The 18,949-nt window shown below is 39.7% G+C and overlaps 2 protein-coding genes across 2 annotated transcripts in view; one reads left to right on the top strand and one right to left on the bottom strand.

Annotated features, from left to right (window-relative positions):
* LOC112450864 (epithelial cell-transforming sequence 2 oncogene-like) overlaps positions 1 to 18,949 on the top strand; it is a 90,740-nt gene that overhangs the window by 33,073 nt on the left and 38,718 nt on the right. The gene's annotated exons all lie outside the window — the stretch shown is intronic.
* Positions 1 to 18,949, bottom strand: part of filip1l (filamin A interacting protein 1-like) — a 70,337-nt gene that overhangs the window by 16,823 nt on the left and 34,565 nt on the right. The gene's annotated exons all lie outside the window — the stretch shown is intronic.

Below are 18,949 nucleotides of genomic sequence, written 5' to 3'. Positions count from 1 at the left end.
CAGATTTACAGAAACTAAATGTTTTGTTTCGGGCTTTAAAAAGTGACGCAACGTTGGCTTGCGTGACTTATTGTGCGCATGATCCAATCCCTCAAACAGAGTCAGACCTTAGTGACAAAACTGAAAGGCTAACAGTTCCCGATGGGATGCATATCGCCCTCCGCCTTCCATGCCTGAGCTTTAGACTAAGATCATCAGAGTTGAAGCCATTTTGGTTAAACCTCAAAAAGAACGTTACGCACAATCTCGTGCAATATTGTGACATGTGGTATGATCGGTTAGCGCTTAGAGTATAGGTTGAGGATGACTCTCAGCTATTACCACACCAAATATGAGCTCAGTATCCGTAAAGCTGACTGAGTTAGAGCCATTTTTGTGCTGGTTTGACTGAAATCCTTCCAGTGGTTCATGAAATATTTTACTAACAGACAAACAAGATTCACTCCAACCTTTAATGTCAAAGTTTTAAGCAAAAATGTTGCATTTAGTGTATGTGTTGGGGACAGTGCTAAGCTACAGCAGATTTTAGCTCAATGTCTTTTAAAATTGTCTGAGTATAGCCATTTTTCTACTAAGGTCAGTTGGCTGTGGTTGCCATCTTTCATCGAGCTGAGTCCTAAAGCTAATTTGTAGATGTATGTCCAATAATTACTTCCTGAAAGTTTCATTAAAATCCATTCTGTGGTGCATGAGATATTTCACTAACAGGGTTGACTTCAGTCATTAATGGCAAAGGTCTAAACACAGATCGCCAACAATCAGTTAGTGCTCAGAGTATGTCTTGGCGATCATCCCCACCAAATTTTAGCTTAATATCTGTGAAGTTGACAGAGTTATAGATTTTTTTTGAGCTTGCAGAGATTGCTGAGCTGTGGTGAAGATCTTGAATTAAGTAGGTAGATGTACATCTAATGATTGCTTTCTGGGAGTTTCATTATAATCTGTTCAGTGATTTACGAGATATGTTACTAACACACATATAAACGGGCAAAAACATTATCTTTGCCTTTGGCAGCAAGCAATGCAAATTAAATTGACAACTAACAGTAACAGTGCAGAAACTAAGAGCTGCTGGAGCCTCAACTCCTGATTAACTTTAGAGTCGTCCCGATCCAAGACGACTGCCAAAGCTAATTCATCTTAAGGCGGCATCTCACCGAGCTGCGACTGTCAGACTAATTAGTGATGGGAAATTGTGTGAAAATAGGCAGAATTTCAGCTGCAGACTCTGTGAATTGAGTGTTGGGGACCAGCGAGCCACGTGGCTGTGTTTGTCCCATTCAGGTTTTGAAAATCATGGCCCGTTTTTGTACGCGTGACTTTAAAACCATCTTCTAGCCCTTGCACATAGATTTTGTTCCGCTCACATCAAACCCCTCGGATCGCTGTGTGCCCGCCTTGGCAGCCGCCCCGACGTTTATGATTTATTTCACCTGGAGCATACTTTTGAAATGAAGATGTGCAGATCTGGACCAGTTTTTCAATAATTATTATTCATCATTGGTGTGGGTTTTAGAGCTGGACGCGTTTTCTGTCAGTGAAGAGCTCCTGTGCTCTACAGATGAGTTTGAGTCAGATTTTGAGCTAAAACTTGGGTAGTAATAGCTGAGAGTGATCCCCATAATTCCTGTCAGCTACCTTTCGATTAACTTGCATGTTTCTCAGATTAAATCCGTTTTGATTTGTCTTAACATCCTCTATTGTCCTTTGAGGAGCAGATTTTGGGAGGTTATTTCTCAGCTGTCAGTGTTGATTGTTGTGTGCCCCTTCTATCGGACAATAAGACCGGTGCTGCTGCAGGAACAAATGAACACGATGTTCCTGAAAAACCCGCTGCAGAAACAGCAGGAGTTCCTCTAAAGTGATGATGCATGACATCATGTAACACAGCACATTAGTCACTCAGAGTTTGTAAAAACACTGCTTGTTTTGTCAGTTTAGGCTTCAAGTAGTTTGTTGAACTCTGGTAGTGAAGAACGAGTGAAATCTTCCTGTCTTCATGGTTTCACAATAAAACTGAGGTCACTGTTGCTAAAAGCTCCAAGCTTTTCCGGGAAGGCTGATGGAAACAGACCTGCAGGATTTATTTTAAAACGACGCAAGATGGTTCTGTAAAATCAGAAGCATGCCGTGCAGAATTTATGAACGCAGCAGCTCTAGTTCTGTTCGGTCCAGCTTTTAACCGTGTATCATTCAAACAGACGTCCGCTAAGATCCAGCTTTAAAACTGAAGGGGAAAAAAAACAGTTTTTAGTCTCCAATTTGTTTCAGCTTAAAATCCGTACGGTGTGGTGCACATTTCTTGAGTCACGGCAGCTTCCTGGCCCAATCCAGTGAGCTGAAAACATGTGGCCCAGTGGCTGACGTCAGAAATTGGAATCAATCGCGGCGTTTGCAACCGACTGGAGGAGACGGGTACTGGAGGACAATGAATGAGGCTGTGTGGAAAACGTTTTCGTAGCCAGTTTGTGCAGGTTGAGGCTAAATATACCGTGAACTTCCTTGTGCTGCCTGAATAAACACGCTGAATTTAAACCGGGACCCAACCAGGACATGGTCAAGACTCAAGTCTTGGTCTCTTTCCCCTCCATCTACTCGAAATAAGCAGCTACCGATGGCAACTAGTTGAACAGAATTCATGCAGGAGTTTCCAATATGTCTCAAAACGTTTGCTTTTTTACAGTTTTTTTCACGTGAATCTCAGAGGCTCACAGTCTTTGAGTTTTTTTGAACATGTTCAAAATTCATTTTATGATCTCTTGGCTGCAAACCGTCAGAATTCAGTGAGACTGCAACAGAAAACTCCCCGTTTTTCTCCTGATTTTGAGCCGCCAAATAATCACCACCCAGTGAGGTACTACCTTTTTAGATCAGGAGGTTCAGTTTAGCTTCCAACCAGCAACAATAACAATAACCGAACTGTTGCTTGTCGAAGTATACCAACATGACAGAAAAGCTAAATATGTAAAGCTCCATATTAGGACATTTCTACAAGGCCGTGAGAATCAGAGCGTTGTTATGCACGCTTGTGTAACACCAGGTTTGATTTCATTCACCCAAAAACGCTGTTACGCAGTCTCCAACAACCCTCCAATGAGTCTCCAGCTCTAAACTATGATGTGTTTGTTTCCACTTTGTAACAAAATGGTTATTCCAAGAACAAACAGTTTGGTCATTCGGAGTTGGACTCTATTTCTGGATCAGGACACACCGAAGGCTCTGAGTAATGTACACTTGAAGCAGATGTTGGGGATCAAACACATGAGTGGGCCACATGAACATGTTTGCTGTGACAAGCCTCTGCCAAATGATAAATAGAAGGGAGATGAAGAAGTATTGTGTAACCACTAAAGAATGACTCCGGTCCTGACAGTACACGGAAGAATGTGGAGGTCTGGGATGAACGAGGATCCTGAGCTGTTTGGTACGACGGTTGTTGAGCCACGAGGCATGACAAACAGAAAGTTCTTTAGCGATTAAAAATGTCTGGCAATTTCAAGTATGTGCGGGAGTCAAAACTCAGTTAAAGGAGACGTTTTTATCTGCAGCACTCAGTAGCAGTTTGTGACTGAGGAGACGTTTACAATTAGGTTACGAAAAGCTTATTAGGTCATGTGTTTTAACAGCATAACTGCAATGTTTTCATTGTGACTAAGGCTTTCTTAGATATGTTGGTGCTTTATAATAATCTGAATGATGTAATTTTACTGGTTACATAACAGTGATCAAGAGCTAATTAATTGGAGGATTACATCTACCGTGTGTTTTCTGAAAAAATATCTTATGAACCACTGGATGGATTTTAATGAAATTCTCAAAAAGACCATATACATTTACAGTCGATAAGCTTTTAAAGTCAACTCGGTTCAAGATGGTCACCGCAGCTAATCAATCCTAACCGACACAAAGTCAAATTTACAGATATTGAAGTCAAATTTGATGTAGTAGTAACTGACGATCTTTGCTTTAAACTTGTTGGAATTAACCCCATCTCTGTTAGCAAAATATCTCATGAACCAGTAGCCTGATTTTAACAAAACTCTGGTGTTGTAGAGTCCATTGCAACTCATATTCTGAGTGCTAACAGATTATGATCTCACGCAGTATTTGTGAGATATTGCACACATTATTTTCACAGGAGGGTGATGTGCATTCCTTCAAGGAATGCCAGGCCCATAATTTACAAAGCTTATATGAAACTCTTCCAAAATGAGACAAATACTGAAGTCTGCTGTTGGGAAAAAGAATGCAACCTGCAACGAGTTAATTAATTGTAACTGATTCAGTCAGCAGCTCCTCATTCCTCAAACAATGTCTCATGGGTGACAGTGTCAGGTTTTATTGGGCTCAGATTGACGTGATTTTCATGACTTCAACACGACTGAGAATCTTCGGGGCGTGCAGGAGATCTAAACCTCGGTGAAAATAAATGCAGCTCTGATTGGAAGTCTTTGTGATATGTAAACATTTTCTTATCGAAGAAATGAATGTTGGAATTAAAAAGTAGCAATCCTTAAACGAATAGATATCACTCATTACCATACATGATGAAGTTTTAAACAAAGACCTTATGCAATCTATTAACACTCTCTACTACCCCACAAAATATCAGCTTAATATCTGTAAATGTGACAGCGTTATTGATGTTTTTGTTTAAGATGGTTTAGTCGTGGCAGCCATTTTGAATCATGTTAACTCTAATAGGTAATAAGTTATAAAAACGCATTTATTGATAATTTCCTGAACATTTGACTAAAATCCATTCAGTGGTTCGTTAGTTATTTTGCAACCGGACAAACACAGCGATTTACATGATTGCCCCCCTTTTTATCGCAGCAGTAATTATTTAAAAATAAATGGACAACGTGACAAAAAGGATACAAATGTGTTCATGTTTTCCTAATGATTTGAGAATTATAAACTTTAATATTTGCTATTTAAATTTGACCTGCTAGGAAACTAGTTCTTCACTACTTTTTTTTTTTTTTTTTTTACCTTAGCACACTTACATAAACTTTTCTTTAATATTAAATTTGTGTGCGTGCACCGACCGGTACCTGATAGAAATGATGAATCTGGTGAATAACGTCTACACCAGATGGAAACGTGTGGCATTGAGAATCCTTTTTTTTTTTTTTGGGCACAAGTGCTTATCTGTCTGACACTTACGGAGCGTCTGCATGCAGCGGAACCAGACGAAGTTCAAGACGAAGATGCACAGTCACCCTCGCCGCTCTTTTTGATTTCTGCTGCACATCAGACTCTGCAGCCAACATGGACGAGGTCTGGTCTTGCCCTGATACACACATGCTGGTGTGATACACGCAGCCCAGGGGCTGATTACCTGACTTACACTCGTGACATCATTGGCTTGTAATCAAAGCCATATGTGTCCTCCTCCTCCTCCTCTTCGTCTCTGAGTCTAGCTCTGCAGTACATTCCTCCCATGACTTTTTTTTTTTTGTAATTTATTTATTCTCTTGTCATGAAAGTTTCTTCTTTTCTTTCTTTTAGTGTCCAGTTTTTATTCACTGCCTCTGAGTTTCTTTTCTGCCCGTATTTTGTTTCTGATCTCGGCCCGGGCCTCAGCGTGAGCTCCCCCCGTTAAACTGGAACAGGATTCTGTTTGCCAGGCTAGAAAACCTCATCTGGACATTTGCTGGCCTTTTATGGCCAAATTCTGATTTTATGGCCTAAGACCCTTTGTTATGAAGATACACTGTAGAGTCCAAATAACTCTAGGGGCTTTTTAATTTTTTTTACCTGCATTAACTTTATGGAACTCATGATTTCATCACTTTTTGAACTTCTTACTGAACCTTTTTTATTGAACATCTCAAATTATCTGTACTGGCTGCGTACGGGTGGCACATTACCACGCTTCTTTCATGTGTTTTCTTTATTGGAGTGTAAAAAATGGATGTTAACTTTAACCTTTCACCTCTAATTTCCATAAAGAAGGGCATTCAAAACAAAAGACATGTTGGTAACAGTATGTAATACAATCTGGTATATACCGGGTACTTACAGGTTACATGCAAGGTACTTATAGCGTACATGCTGGGTTGTTACAGAGAACATATCGCAGACTTGCAGGGTGTGTTGTGGGGACTTACAGCTACTTGCAGGATACGTAATGGGTACTTAGAGGGAATGTATCACAGACTTGTAGGGTCTGTGACTTACTGGGGACTTGCAACAAAATACTGCGTACTTGCAGGGAATGTACCAGGTACATGTTGTAGACTTACGGGGGACTTACAGGATATGTACTGGGGACTTACAAGGAACATATCATGACTTACAAGGTACGTTTTAGGGACTTGCAAGTTACTTACTGGGAATTTACAGGATACGTAACTGGTACTTTCAGGGCTATGTTATGTTTTGCTGCTGTTGCATCTTTAAAAACAATCGTTTTCAGGGTTTTAAAATATTTTTTTGTTATTGTTGTTGTTCTCAGCTGATGTGACATCACCTCTAAAGCTGACATGCAGTCAGGGATTTAAACGCTGCCCTAAAGTAACATTAAAACTTCATACAGTGCACCGAATGTTTTCAGTCTCTTCTGAATTTTGCTTCACACTCAAATTCAAACCCATATTACACACACTACAATCCTAAATGTTTTTGAAGGGTGACATTCACTTCAGAATGTGCCGTCTTTTCTGTTTATTTGTATAATCCCCTACCTTTCACATAACTCAATGCACTCTGATGTTTTATTCTCCTACAACCCCAACAAACTCATAAAATATTTATTTTCCTAAATATTACTCTTTGAGGTAACATTAGTTGTGTAGCTGGTTGTGCTTTACCCTCTATAAATAATTCCTTTCAATTTTTCATCATTCCTGGGAGAAAATTTTTCAGCTCCTTTGGAACAAATGGTTCCCTGTACCCAAGAGCATAATGATAGAAGCACGTCATCCCACCTTGGAGTGATGTCAGATTATAGGCAGTAATCAGTCATGCAGCTTCAGATTGAAGGGCTCTGCAACACAAAGAGGCTCTAATTTACAGGCTAACAACAGCCTTTTGCTAACAAAGAATCACAATTGTAGGTAAGGAGAAAATTAAGAAAAGTGTGTAGGTGTTTGTGTGAGAACAGGCGACAGGGCAGGCATGTGTCTGCCGCCCGGAGTTGCTACAGCTGATGATCATTACCCCCTCGACCACTTTGGACTTTGATGTAAACGGCAAACGCTTAAAGAGGATGCTGCAATTGTTGTTTGTGTAAACGAGGTGGATTTCAAAGCCTCAAGGTCACGCCAACCACCAGTCGGTTCAAAGCAGCAACAATTTGAGGAAAGGAAAAACTGCAAAAAGACAATAAGTCAGCAAAAAGATGTATCCTGTAACTTAACAGGAAGTAACCTGATCTGTCAGGTGAGCAGCGTGGGCCTGCCTCTCGATGCCCTTTGATGGTTTCCTGATGGATTAGCATTGATCTCAAATAGTCCGTGGAGACGTATGAGAGCCGCTCGTTAATCAGATATCAAGGAGCCGAGCGTGCTCCGTCAAGTCGTGAAGCCCGAAATACTTTGTGCCATTTTCCTCGTCTTTGTTCTTCTACCTGCAGATCTCTTTATTTGCGACATGAAAGCGGCGTTTGCAAATGACTGTTTATAGAAGTTATTACCGAGCAGGAGGAAGGTGCCACTTTTCCAGCAGTGCAACCCCTGCCTGGCTAATCCCTTAACGTCTGCCATCCAAGAAGCAGCAGCTGAACTGAACTACACTTGGTGCTTAGTCTGCTTTTTTTTCTTTTTTTTTTTTTTTGAAGGAGGCTCTTGAACTGTTTGGTCAACTTGGAAAAATTACACCATAACCGCACCAGTAATTTCTTCAAAACGCATTCCAGCTGAATTCAGTGCACTTAAAGTAAACTGAGGCGTTCTGTTTGACCTCCTACTCTGAAACATGTTCTTATAACAGCTGGGGGGGAAAAAGGCATACTTATGTTAGATTTGAGGCCTACGGCAGAGAAAAATGAGAAAATCAGGACATTGACGCCAACTTCTACTTAGATACTCGATCTCTGACTTACAGACCCTCTGTAATGTCTTCAAACAGGAAATGAGTTTCCTAATCTGGCTTTTCTTTCATAACAGCACTGATGGGGGTAAAATATCCACAAGCCCTCTGTGATACACAGTGTGCATGAAGGTGACATTCCTGTGAAATACTGGCTAAAAACAGATGATGCGTCCAACATGGATCAGTTTAAACTAAAAAGAGCAACGTTAGCAAACACAAAAATGCCTAAAACTCAGCAAATTTTACACATATTGAGCTAAATTCTGGTGTGGTAGTAGCTGACAGTTGTCCCCAACACACACTTTGAGCACTAACAGATCGTGGAAGATCTGTTTTTAAAATTTTGCTAATAATTATTTGGGTCAACCTTGTTGCAGTCAATAAAATAGCTCATGAACCACTCAAACTTTTATGAAATTTTCAGGATGGAATCATTGGATGGGCGTCTACAACTCAGTAACTTTTGGAGCTACTCCAAATCAAGATGGTTGCCACAGCTAATCAAAATTAGCCAAAACTAAAATGGCTATAAGTTGCCTGACTTTACAAATGCTGAGCTAAAATTGGGTGTAATAGTAGCTGAGCATGTGCTACTAATTGTGCAACATTTTTGCTTAAATTCTGTGGCATTATTGTCTGTTAGCAAAATATCTCATGAACTTTGAATTTTAATAAAACTCTCAAAAAGTAGCTAATTACCAGATGTATATGTACAACTGATTAACTTTTAGTCAACTCAATTCCAGATGTTTTTTATAGGCAAGTGACCTAAGAAAAAACACTAAAATGGCTATAACTCTGCTTATTTTACAAACATTGAGCTAAAATTTGGTGTGGTTGTAGCTGACAGTCATCCCAACACATATCTGAAGCTCGCGAGTTTTCGCTTTTGACCAACTCTGTTCCTCCTCACCCTAAGATGATCTTAGTTTAAAACTCTTGCATGAAAGGCGGCGGGCGATATGCATCCTTTCAATTATTACTAAGCCTTAAATTATAAAAAGGTCTTCACATATCCAGTTTTTATTTACATGGATGTCTTAAAATTGGGCTGCAATAAAAAAAACACAACTTTGCAACAGATTTACACGATTAATTGAAGCATTTGAGCCAACGACCAGGTTTGGAGCCGCTCAGAGGAGTAATTGTTGATGGAGCACATGCTCAGCTGTATTTCTTCTTTTTCTTCGTGTTTTATGTTTTTATCCGACCTCCTCCTCATTTCCTGAACATCTCCTCAGCCTCTCTGTGTTCATCTCTGTTAGCCCGAGTCTCCAAAGTCTCTCTGAGGACAACACACCCCAAAAATCTCCAGATGTCCTCATTAGTCATTTGTCTTAACTTTCTCATATTGCTTTGTCTCGATTCCAAAGCGAGAGGCCTCAAATGACACACAAATCGTTTATTTTTTTTAAATATCTCGCATGTGAGGGGATTAGAGCGATTAGGAACAAGTTACAGGTCATCTGTTACATTTGTGTGGAAATGTCTGCCAACTCTGCACCTAATAAATTTATTTCACTAAATTCTGTCCAACACTTATAGAAAAAAAAGGATATTTGGAGATTAGCAAACGGTATCTTACTTGTTGCAGATAGCTCTCTGACCAGCCTGAGTTTTGAGTTTGATTCTGACCAGACTGATGAGCTAACGGCTAGTCGGAACACAGACAGGACCGAAGTGGATCGCTGCCATCTTAGAACGACTTTAATCTCCTAAATTTTATGTGAATGCTGTTTTCTAAATTTTTACACTGCTGTTCATTTTCCATAACGTTTTTTATAGAAATCTGTGGTTTTGAAAGAGCAAATAGTGGCGACAGCAGCTAGCTGTAGCAGCTGTTGGCAGGAAATGTATCTAAGTAGTGTTGGAACAGTCCAAAATGCGGTTTTTGGATGTATGTTTTGTTGGGGTTTGTTCTAACTTTGGTAATTTGATTTGTGTAACTCTTCAGCACTCATTCCCTGATTTCACATCATTTCTGCCGAGTTAATTTCATTAATTTTCATTTAGCATTTAGAGATGGGCGGGCTCTGACTTTTGGTTTTTGTAACATATATACTTTTCAAAATAATGTTTTTTATCTGTGAAAATACATTAGGATCTCTTCAGCTCCTTCAAAAAGTCTTCATCATACTTGCTTTATTTTCAACTTCTGCTACTTTAAATTTTAGTTATGGTCTGCTGTTTTAAACTGTTGCATTTCAGTGCTTTTAGCTTTTAGTCATGTTTTGAAACTTTTCTCTAGCTTTTTGCTGCTGTTAATTTTGTCAGCTTTTTGCACCTTTTAGGCTGTAGCTTGTGTTCTGCTTCTTTTAGCTTCAATAATTTTCAGCTGCTTTGTTAAATTTCAGTCATTTCTCAAGTTGTTTGTATACAGATTAAATAGTAACTATGGCGTTTTTGAGAAGTTTGAAGGGCTTCATCTTCAACACTTTAATTATTCTCTAGTCACCGTGTTGATGATGCCAAATGTGAGCTCTTCACCACTGACATCTCAGCAGATTACAACAACTTCCTCCTCACAGTTTATTAGAAGTGTTCCTCCCTTTCTCCCTTTTCTTGCACATCTTGTCCTCCTGCTGCCGTCCTCTCTGTCTCCATCCCAGCTGACTCACTCTGGAACCTCCCACTCGCTCCTCACCTCTCGTCTTCAGCAGGGATGCGAGTCGTTCAGGACGTAACGGGCGCGATGCAGGAATTTGCTCAAGAAATCAGCCCCGCTCTTAGGGGTGGTCGGAGGGGACGAGAAACAGGCTGGGTGTCAGTTTCGGGGTCCTGGACAAGTCCTTCCTATTGTCTGCTCACTTCCTGTCCGGGCCTTCATGATCTCAGTTGTTTGGCAACCTGCCTCTGATTGTCTCAGACTCAAAGTGAGAAGATTCAGACATCATCGCCTCTTTTCTCGTGGGTTTCTGGATGTCTGATTTAGGTGTGGACTGATGAAACAAGCTTGACTTAATCCTCCTATGAATCAGTGAAGAGTTGCATTTTTGTACGTTCTCCTGGAAAGTTGAGTCAGAATATATTGGCCAAAAAAAAAAGAAAAATGTCTGAGATAAATCTCTTCAATCCTTTCAAAACTATTCTTTGAAAACTGCTTCAGCATACTGTTTTATTTTTGTCTACTTATGCTAATTCTAACTTTAGTTTGGCTCATTTTCGTCTAGTTACAGCTAAACAAATTTTTTAGATTTTTTTTCTGGGGTTTGGTCAGTTTTTGCTTTAATCTACTGTTTTGCCAGGTTTAGCTTTGTTTTTTTGTGCTATTTTAAAGTGTTATTCACGGTTTATTTAATTTTAGCTGTTAGCTATGGCTACGCCATTTGTAGCTTTTGCAACAATTTTAGCTGCAGTTGTGCTCATTTTAGCTTTTAGCTTTAATTTAGACATTTTTCTAGGTTTTGTTGTTGTTGTTTTTAAGTGAAAAACTGAATTGATTGTAAAATAATCCACTGATTCAAAGTTTAAAGCATCCAGAAATCCTTCTGTGCAGCTTATCAGGATGAATCAGAATCCTCTGTTTTCTTTGGGGCACTTTTTATCCTCCATCCTGGTTTAAACAAGTCACATTTTCACACTTTAAAAGCATTTTTAACCATGACCTCATGTCATGCCCGACCATAAAACTCGAAACCTCTCAGGAAGGGGAGCTGGGTTACAGTAGAGCCTTTCTCGGGTCTCCTGGCGGCACAAAAACACTTAAAACGAGTTGATGGAGTGCAGCAGTGAGGTGCCTCGGTGCAAAGCCTCGGATCTGCGGAGTTATTACTGAACGGTGGATTTCCGGGTGATGTCACCATCTGAGGAGACACGACGAGTCTCACCTCAGTGACTGAACACGACAGCTGGATCACATCTGGAGGGAATTCAAGGAGGCTTTTTAACACCGAGGGTTCTGAGGTTTAGCTTTGTTCGCTGACTTTCAGCGATGACGACGACTGATGGCTGGTTGACGGATGATTTCATGTTCTTTAGGTGCAATTAACTCTGGCAGGCTTCATAGCCTTTTACAAGATTTTTATAAATCTAAAAGCATCTGTTCATGTAGGTGTGACGATCTTCACATCTGGTTCTTAACATTTTACAGATACTTTATCATTGTGTTACACCTTTTTTTAGATAAGGTCTTCTATTTAAAATGGTCATGGCCTAACGGAGTTGAATAAATGGCTGATAAATCTCTTTATTGCGGGGGTGGGGGTGGCTGTTATTTGCAGCTTCTTGAAATATGAGCACATATTTCGTTGCTTTTGTTGTTTGAGGGAAAGTTTGTGCCTTACAGCTCCTGCTGTACGTACATTAAATTAGAGAGGCGTAGCATTGATTTTCTGTTTGCTCCTGGTCCAAACCACAGATACCGCACCTCCTCTTTGACATGTTTAAACTCTACAAGAACCCTTCCTTAAAATGTTCTCTCCTTTTGGCTCGAAGACATTGAACTTCTTATGGTCTTGTAATCAGAGTTTTTCTGCTTTTCGGTAGGTGAGATTAGATTTAGTCTTTGTCTTCTTCACTGAACCATTTGAGGACACTGAAACTGGACCCTTGAAAGCCGTTTTTCCACTCTTTAGTCATACGCCCACTCCGCCTGGTGTCTCCCACTTCCAAGCGGATTTTCTCAGAAACATTTGTCCTGAGATATCAGCCTGCAGACTTTGACACGGTCCTCTAATCTTTCCCGGTGAAGTCGCACAAATCATCCTAAATCCAGCTGCAGCCTCGTCAAAATATCAGCAAACCTCTTTATCCCTCAGTGTTGGAAGCTGCAGTCCCTCACCGGGTCAGCTTGGGATTAGAACAGACTTCTGAGTAAAACTAAATGGACTGCATAATTTAATCTTGGAGAAAAACGGTGTAATTGAGGTTTTGGGCTTGCATCACAAAGGCTCTGGTCACAACTCGGAGGAAAAGTTTTTGGGTGCAGATGAAGGTGGATGTTTTGCTGAAATAACTCCCCCGCATTAAATAAAAACTTTTATGACATTGTTGGTAACAGAGCTGAAGCTGTTTTTGGTCAAACCTCAAAAATAATGTTATGCAACATCTCGAGCTCAGAGTATTTGTTGTGAGGGACTCTCAGCTACTACCACACCAAATTTTAGCTCAATATCTGTCAGATCAACTGAGTTGCAGTCATTTTAATGTTGGTAAGTTGAGCTGTGACGGCCATCTTGACTTCAAAAGTTAATCAGTTGTAGATGAGATGTCTGTTTTTTTTATTTTGTTTTTTTTAATCTGAAAGGTTCATGGTTATTTTGCTAACAGACACACAAACACACCTACAAGCATTAACATTATCATCTCATTTCATCTTTTGGTGGCAGGCAATAAAAAGAGGAATGGGAAAAATTGTGGGTTAATGGCAATAAATATTGTTATTTTAATATTCAGTATTATCATAGTTTTATGTTGTGCAGCCCTACTTTAAAATTCTGCATCTAATTTAGTTTGATTCTATTTTATTTTGTGGTTTTTCAGAGTCTTGACAGTTTAGTAAAGACCTGTTTTACTCAGACATTTCAAGTTTCTTTTTTTTTTAAACCATATATAAAAACAATCCTGTCTTTGTGGAGAAAACATGGACTCCGGTTATCCTCACGTGTCCACGCTGAAACCGCTCACTCGCTGCCAGCCGCGCTCGTAACCTTACAGGAAAACGCTCTCATCAATCATCTCCAACACCTCGCATCAGATCTACGAGGAGGGAATTTAAAACTCCTTCCTGGTTTCTGGTGTGTTAGAATCCAAGGCGGCACAGGATCGGGTGGTGCCTCTGACAGCTCTCGATGGCTCCTCGCCAGAAAGCTTTAAATTTTGGGCTTCTGTGTCCTAACTTGACACTCGACCACCTAAGCCTCAACAGGTCCTTCTTCAGCTCAGCCTTACTTTCTCTTTATGCTATTTATAATGTAGGAAACTTGACATTTCTTATAGATTAGGATAATGAATGTTAAAAACCTGCATTTTTTTTAACTAACTGAAAACAGTAGCTACTCTCTTGACGGACAACCCCGTTCGGTGTGAAAACAATCATGATGCTGCTTTGCACTCATAAAAAGGAGGTTTTCTGCTATTTTCTTTATTTCAGAGATGCTTTAATTTGCTCATCCAATCACACACACGTCCTAGATAACTCCACACAGCCAAGACATGAGGTCAGAATGGTTCGTTCTGCTTCAGTTTCCTAAAATCCAACTCGCACCATAAACTGCCACTATGATGATAACCCATTAAAACCTCGCTGCAGAGGTTTTGTGCGTGCTCAAAACTGTCGTGGACCCATCAGACTCTGTCCCTTGTAATGGAGAATCTGCTCTGCAAAGACCATCTACCTGGTTGAAGTGTGAACGGGATCTTATCTTCTGGTCTCTGTCAAACATTCAAGGCAAACTAAACGGAATCCTTCACCAAATGAGCACATTTGGCTCAATACAGATATCTTTCTACGTTACTCCTGTTCCAGATTTTCACCGAAAGGGAAAAATTGTTTTGTTTCTGAACAAAAACAAGAAGAATACAAACTCTAAAACATTCATTCTCCACCTTGTGCTGATTATGGTTTGGCAAGTTTAGTTAGTTTCAGTTTTTATGTGCCGAGAAACTTAGCCAAAAAATATAATATGTTAACGGTGGAAAGCAAAACTTAGTCGTAATAGTCAGGAAAGTATATTCAGACTCAGTGTATTGATGATAAATCTAACACACTTTCTTCTTAAGTGAAACTGTAAAGGCTGGCCTTAGAAATTCAAAGTTTTGGATCCTTATTGGTGATGCTGGTCCTGTGTTTACTCGATAACCAATAAAAAAACACATTTTGCACTGTCGATACCACTAACATCTAACATCACAGACTTCCTGGCAGCAGTTCAAACCTGGCTCATTTTTCAGCTTTAATGGAACTGCATTAAATCCAGGGTAATGGTTGCACACCAAAATTTAAACATGAAATTGAGAGAAACTATCTGGCTTTTCAAAAGTTTTCTTCTAGCCGTCACTGTGCCACTTGGATGATATAGTTTGTAACTTTACTAACTGGTGCCCTGACTTAGATTTGAATACAAAGCCTCATAGTTTCCACTATGAGTTTTAAATTTAAATACCATGGAGTCAAAAAGGCCAAATAGGCCCTCCCCTTTTGATTGACAGCTCTTTTGACCAACTGGTTTAATCCATGGTCTCTCCAGAGCTAATAATATCCAGTAAGTACTAACTGCATACATTGTAGTTACAATAAATTTGACTTCTGAGGTAAATAATTTAGTATTACCTTTACAAAGAAACCAAGTTTTTGAATGAACTCCAAAGAGTTCAAGAACAGCATCTAATTTAATTTGGGTTTTCTTTTTTCCAAGCATTTTGAACATTTTGGGGGGAAACTGTTAAGGTAGTGTTTTTTATCAAAGCAAAACTTTTTAAGGTATGCTCAGTTCTGTTAAACTCATCTCCATCACTTCTTCATCGTCTCATAGTTTGCTGAACCTCCTCAAATCTTGCGTCTCCATCAAAGACGGCCATGTTTTGGAGTTTGTGGCTGAACGTTTTCCAACTAACCTGAAGAATTTTATCGCAAATTTTTTATCTAAAACGTAAACTCGTAAACCAAGCTCATCTTTTGTTGAGAAATAAAAGAGTTGTAGCCATTTTTGGTCAATCCTTGTAACTATTTTGTTCGAACTCTTGTGATTTGTTAGTGTTCTGAGTATATGTACTCTGAACTACCAAAGTTTAACTCAATATCTGTAACACTGGCTGAGTTGGAGCCATTTTTGTGTTTGCTGGTGCGGATTAGCTGTGGCTGCCATATTTAACTGGAATTACTCCTAAAGTTAATCAGTCATAGATGTTTTTACCCCTACTCCCTGACAGAAATTATTAAAGTTAATAATCGGGTTTCACATATCAGCGTCCAGTTTTATTTTACTACCTGATAACCATCCAGTAAGTGGCCCTTGCAGCAGCAACAAAATCTGAGCTGTCACAACCTGATTTAGTTCCCTCATTTGTAGGATTCATGGTGACCACATCCAGATAGCCCCGTCACCACAGTGAGACGTGTTTGTTTGCAGGCTCCTTCCTCCCTCCATATTTCACTCACTATCTCTGCTCTGACGTGGCCCCGGAGCGCCGGCTCGGACCCATTGTTCAGGAGCCGCAGCAGCTGCCAGCGGCCAGGACATAAAGTACGAGTTTCACGCTGTCGCTTCCTTCCACCCCGACGGGACCAAGAGGCTGAAACGGTTTTCCTTTGCCACGTTTTGCCAAGCTGTAACTCAAGACGGCGCTGGCTAGAACAAATGTGAGAGGAGAGTAAATCAGAGCCCCGCTCTGCCGGGAAAAAAAGGATCTTCCACCAATGTCAACTTTGCATGGCTTTTCTCTGCTGCAGTCTCCACATCATTTGTCTCCAGTTCTGGCAGAGGCCATGCACGGTTCACGGCAAGCGTAGAAATGTCATGCTAAGTCTACATTAGCTGCATTTTTTCCCTCCATGACCCCCTCCTCCCTCCACCCTTGGTGCCATTTCCCTTCACAAACAGAAGATTAGCTCATACATCAGTCCTGCAGATTCCCAATCCCCGTATTCATTTATCACGCTCTGTTTAGTTTGACCGTTTACTTGTTTCTGCTCTTTTTTACCCAAAAACATATGTTAGAAGTTACAAACAAGCTGTCGAAATGCTCCAGTAACTTTAGCTCTTCATTTCAGTCATCTGAACTTTGCTTTTGTGTTAACCATCCTTGTTTTGTCCGTCTTTGATTGAAATACGACTTAGTCCACTTAGTTCAGCCTCATATATAAAACCCTGAGGTATTCACTGTCGGGTCTGACCCTTTTTAAAAGAAACCTAAAACCTTCTCATATAAAAGTCGTTAAACTGAGCCTTTAAATAAAGAAGACACCTCTATTTTAGCATAAGATGTTGAATGTTTTTCTTTTTCTTTTCACAAGATAGAAAAGATAAAACAGTATCTCTAAGAAAAACGATGCTTCAAGAAAAAAAAGTGGGCATTTCTTGTTTTATTTTGCTTTTGTGACGAACAAGGCCAGACTTTCTAAAGGGCTGTAGTTTTTAGTGAATAAATGTTTTCCAACAGCCTTATTTTACTTATTATTGAGATGCAAGCCTATATCACTGCAAAGAGTTTTAATTTATTTAAGTTTCCACTGATTAACAACTACTTCTTTGGGGTTAGTGTTTAATTTGCTTCTGATTTTTTTTTATCTAAAAGTCTACACAGTACTACCTGTTTTACTCACTGACTTTAGTCTAATTCTTTGCTTTGTGGACAATTATTATTATACAGAATATTAATTATTCTGTATTTTCACCTTCATGTTGAGGTACATGCAGAAAATTTCCTTACGGATGTAAATTCTGACTCCCTCTTATTTCTCATGAAGTCAGGTAGTAGGTCTGCATTTTGTCTCAGACTTTATTTTTTCATTTTTATTTTTTTCATAAAACGCTGTAGTTGAAACTTTGCTCTTGATGTTTGTCTTCATGCTGCTTTTTTAAAGATTGTTGCCTGTTTGGTTAGCGGATGTTTTTGTATCTTAATCTTTCTTCTTACTTTTTTTTTACAAGCTAATTTAAAAAAAAAAAACATTTTTGTATTTAAATGGAGAAACAGTTCAGATCCACTGGTGGTTTGTGCAGAAGTAGCTTATTAGAAAAGCAAACTTGTAATTTCAAATGGTTTGTCGATAGTTTTTCTGTGCTTCAGACTTTAAATTTTACATTAAATCTAAAAGCAGACTTGAAATCTTGAAGTTAACATAGATATTCTCTTTATTATAATAAAAGATCAAGCAGCAAGTCTCGAGGCCTTGTGGTCGCTGAGGTCTTATCTCTGCGTTCTGTCGCAGAGATGTCATTGCATTACGCAATGCGATGATGAATCACTGGGTGTAATTACCACCCAGTGTACACATGTAGTAAAGTAACGCTTTGACAATCCTGGATGCCAGGTTTAAAGAGCAAACACATTTTTAGATGGACGCACAGCTCCCTGCGCAATTGTGCATCAATATTTAACTTTGTCTTCACAGATCAACTTGTTTTGTTTCTGACTAGGACACAAATCAGAAAGCAAACCAAAATACTTTTTGTTTTCTAATCTGGCATTCTTTCTAAGATTATCATCTTAACAAAACCTAACATTTGAACTGTAATGTCAGCGTGCCACAGTTGGATTTTAAGTTTTTATTCTGGAGCAATAAGGTTTAGTGAATGAAAGGAAGATGGATTTGAGTTGATTCAGACAACTGTGTCTGAGGTCGAGGAGGCTGTGGAGAAATCTGGCTGTTATCTGGCCGAAGTAGAGAAAGGGAGTGTTCGCTGGACAGCCTGAATTAGGTCAGTACCGTCTCAGATTTTCCTTCGATGTGGGAGCAAAGACTGTGTTGAGCAGGGGTAAATCCAGACGATCATAACCAGATTTAACCCGTTTCTGTTTGTTGTCATCTGCGCCACAGTCCTCTGATTGGGATTTAATGGTTTTATATGGAGGAATCAAGTTGTCTTTTGTGACGTCCAGCAGCCAAAATCTTATTTTGTATGTTTGTAAAATTTTATAAGTAAGTCTAATCAGTTTAAATAATCCAAGTATACTGTAACACATCACATGGTATCAAAATGTAATGTTTCCAAAATGCAAAATGACATTCTGTCATGTCATTTTGTCATGTCTGTCATGTCATGGATGAGGATCAGTGCCTCCAAATCCGAGGCCATGGTCTTGAGCCGGAAAAGGGTAGAGTGCCTTCTCCGGGTCGGGGAAGATGTCCTGCCCCAAGTGGAGGAGTTTAAGTATCTCGGGGTCTTGTTCACGAATGAGGGAAAAATGGAGCGGGAGATCGACAGGCGGATTGGTGCAGCGTCTGCAGTGAAGCGGGCGCTGTACC

This window comes from Kryptolebias marmoratus, linkage group LG23 (assembly GCF_001649575.2).
Source record: "Kryptolebias marmoratus isolate JLee-2015 linkage group LG23, ASM164957v2, whole genome shotgun sequence".
Classification (NCBI taxonomy): domain Eukaryota; kingdom Metazoa; phylum Chordata; class Actinopteri; order Cyprinodontiformes; family Rivulidae; genus Kryptolebias; species Kryptolebias marmoratus.
This window is presented reverse-complemented; position numbering and strand designations above follow the sequence as displayed.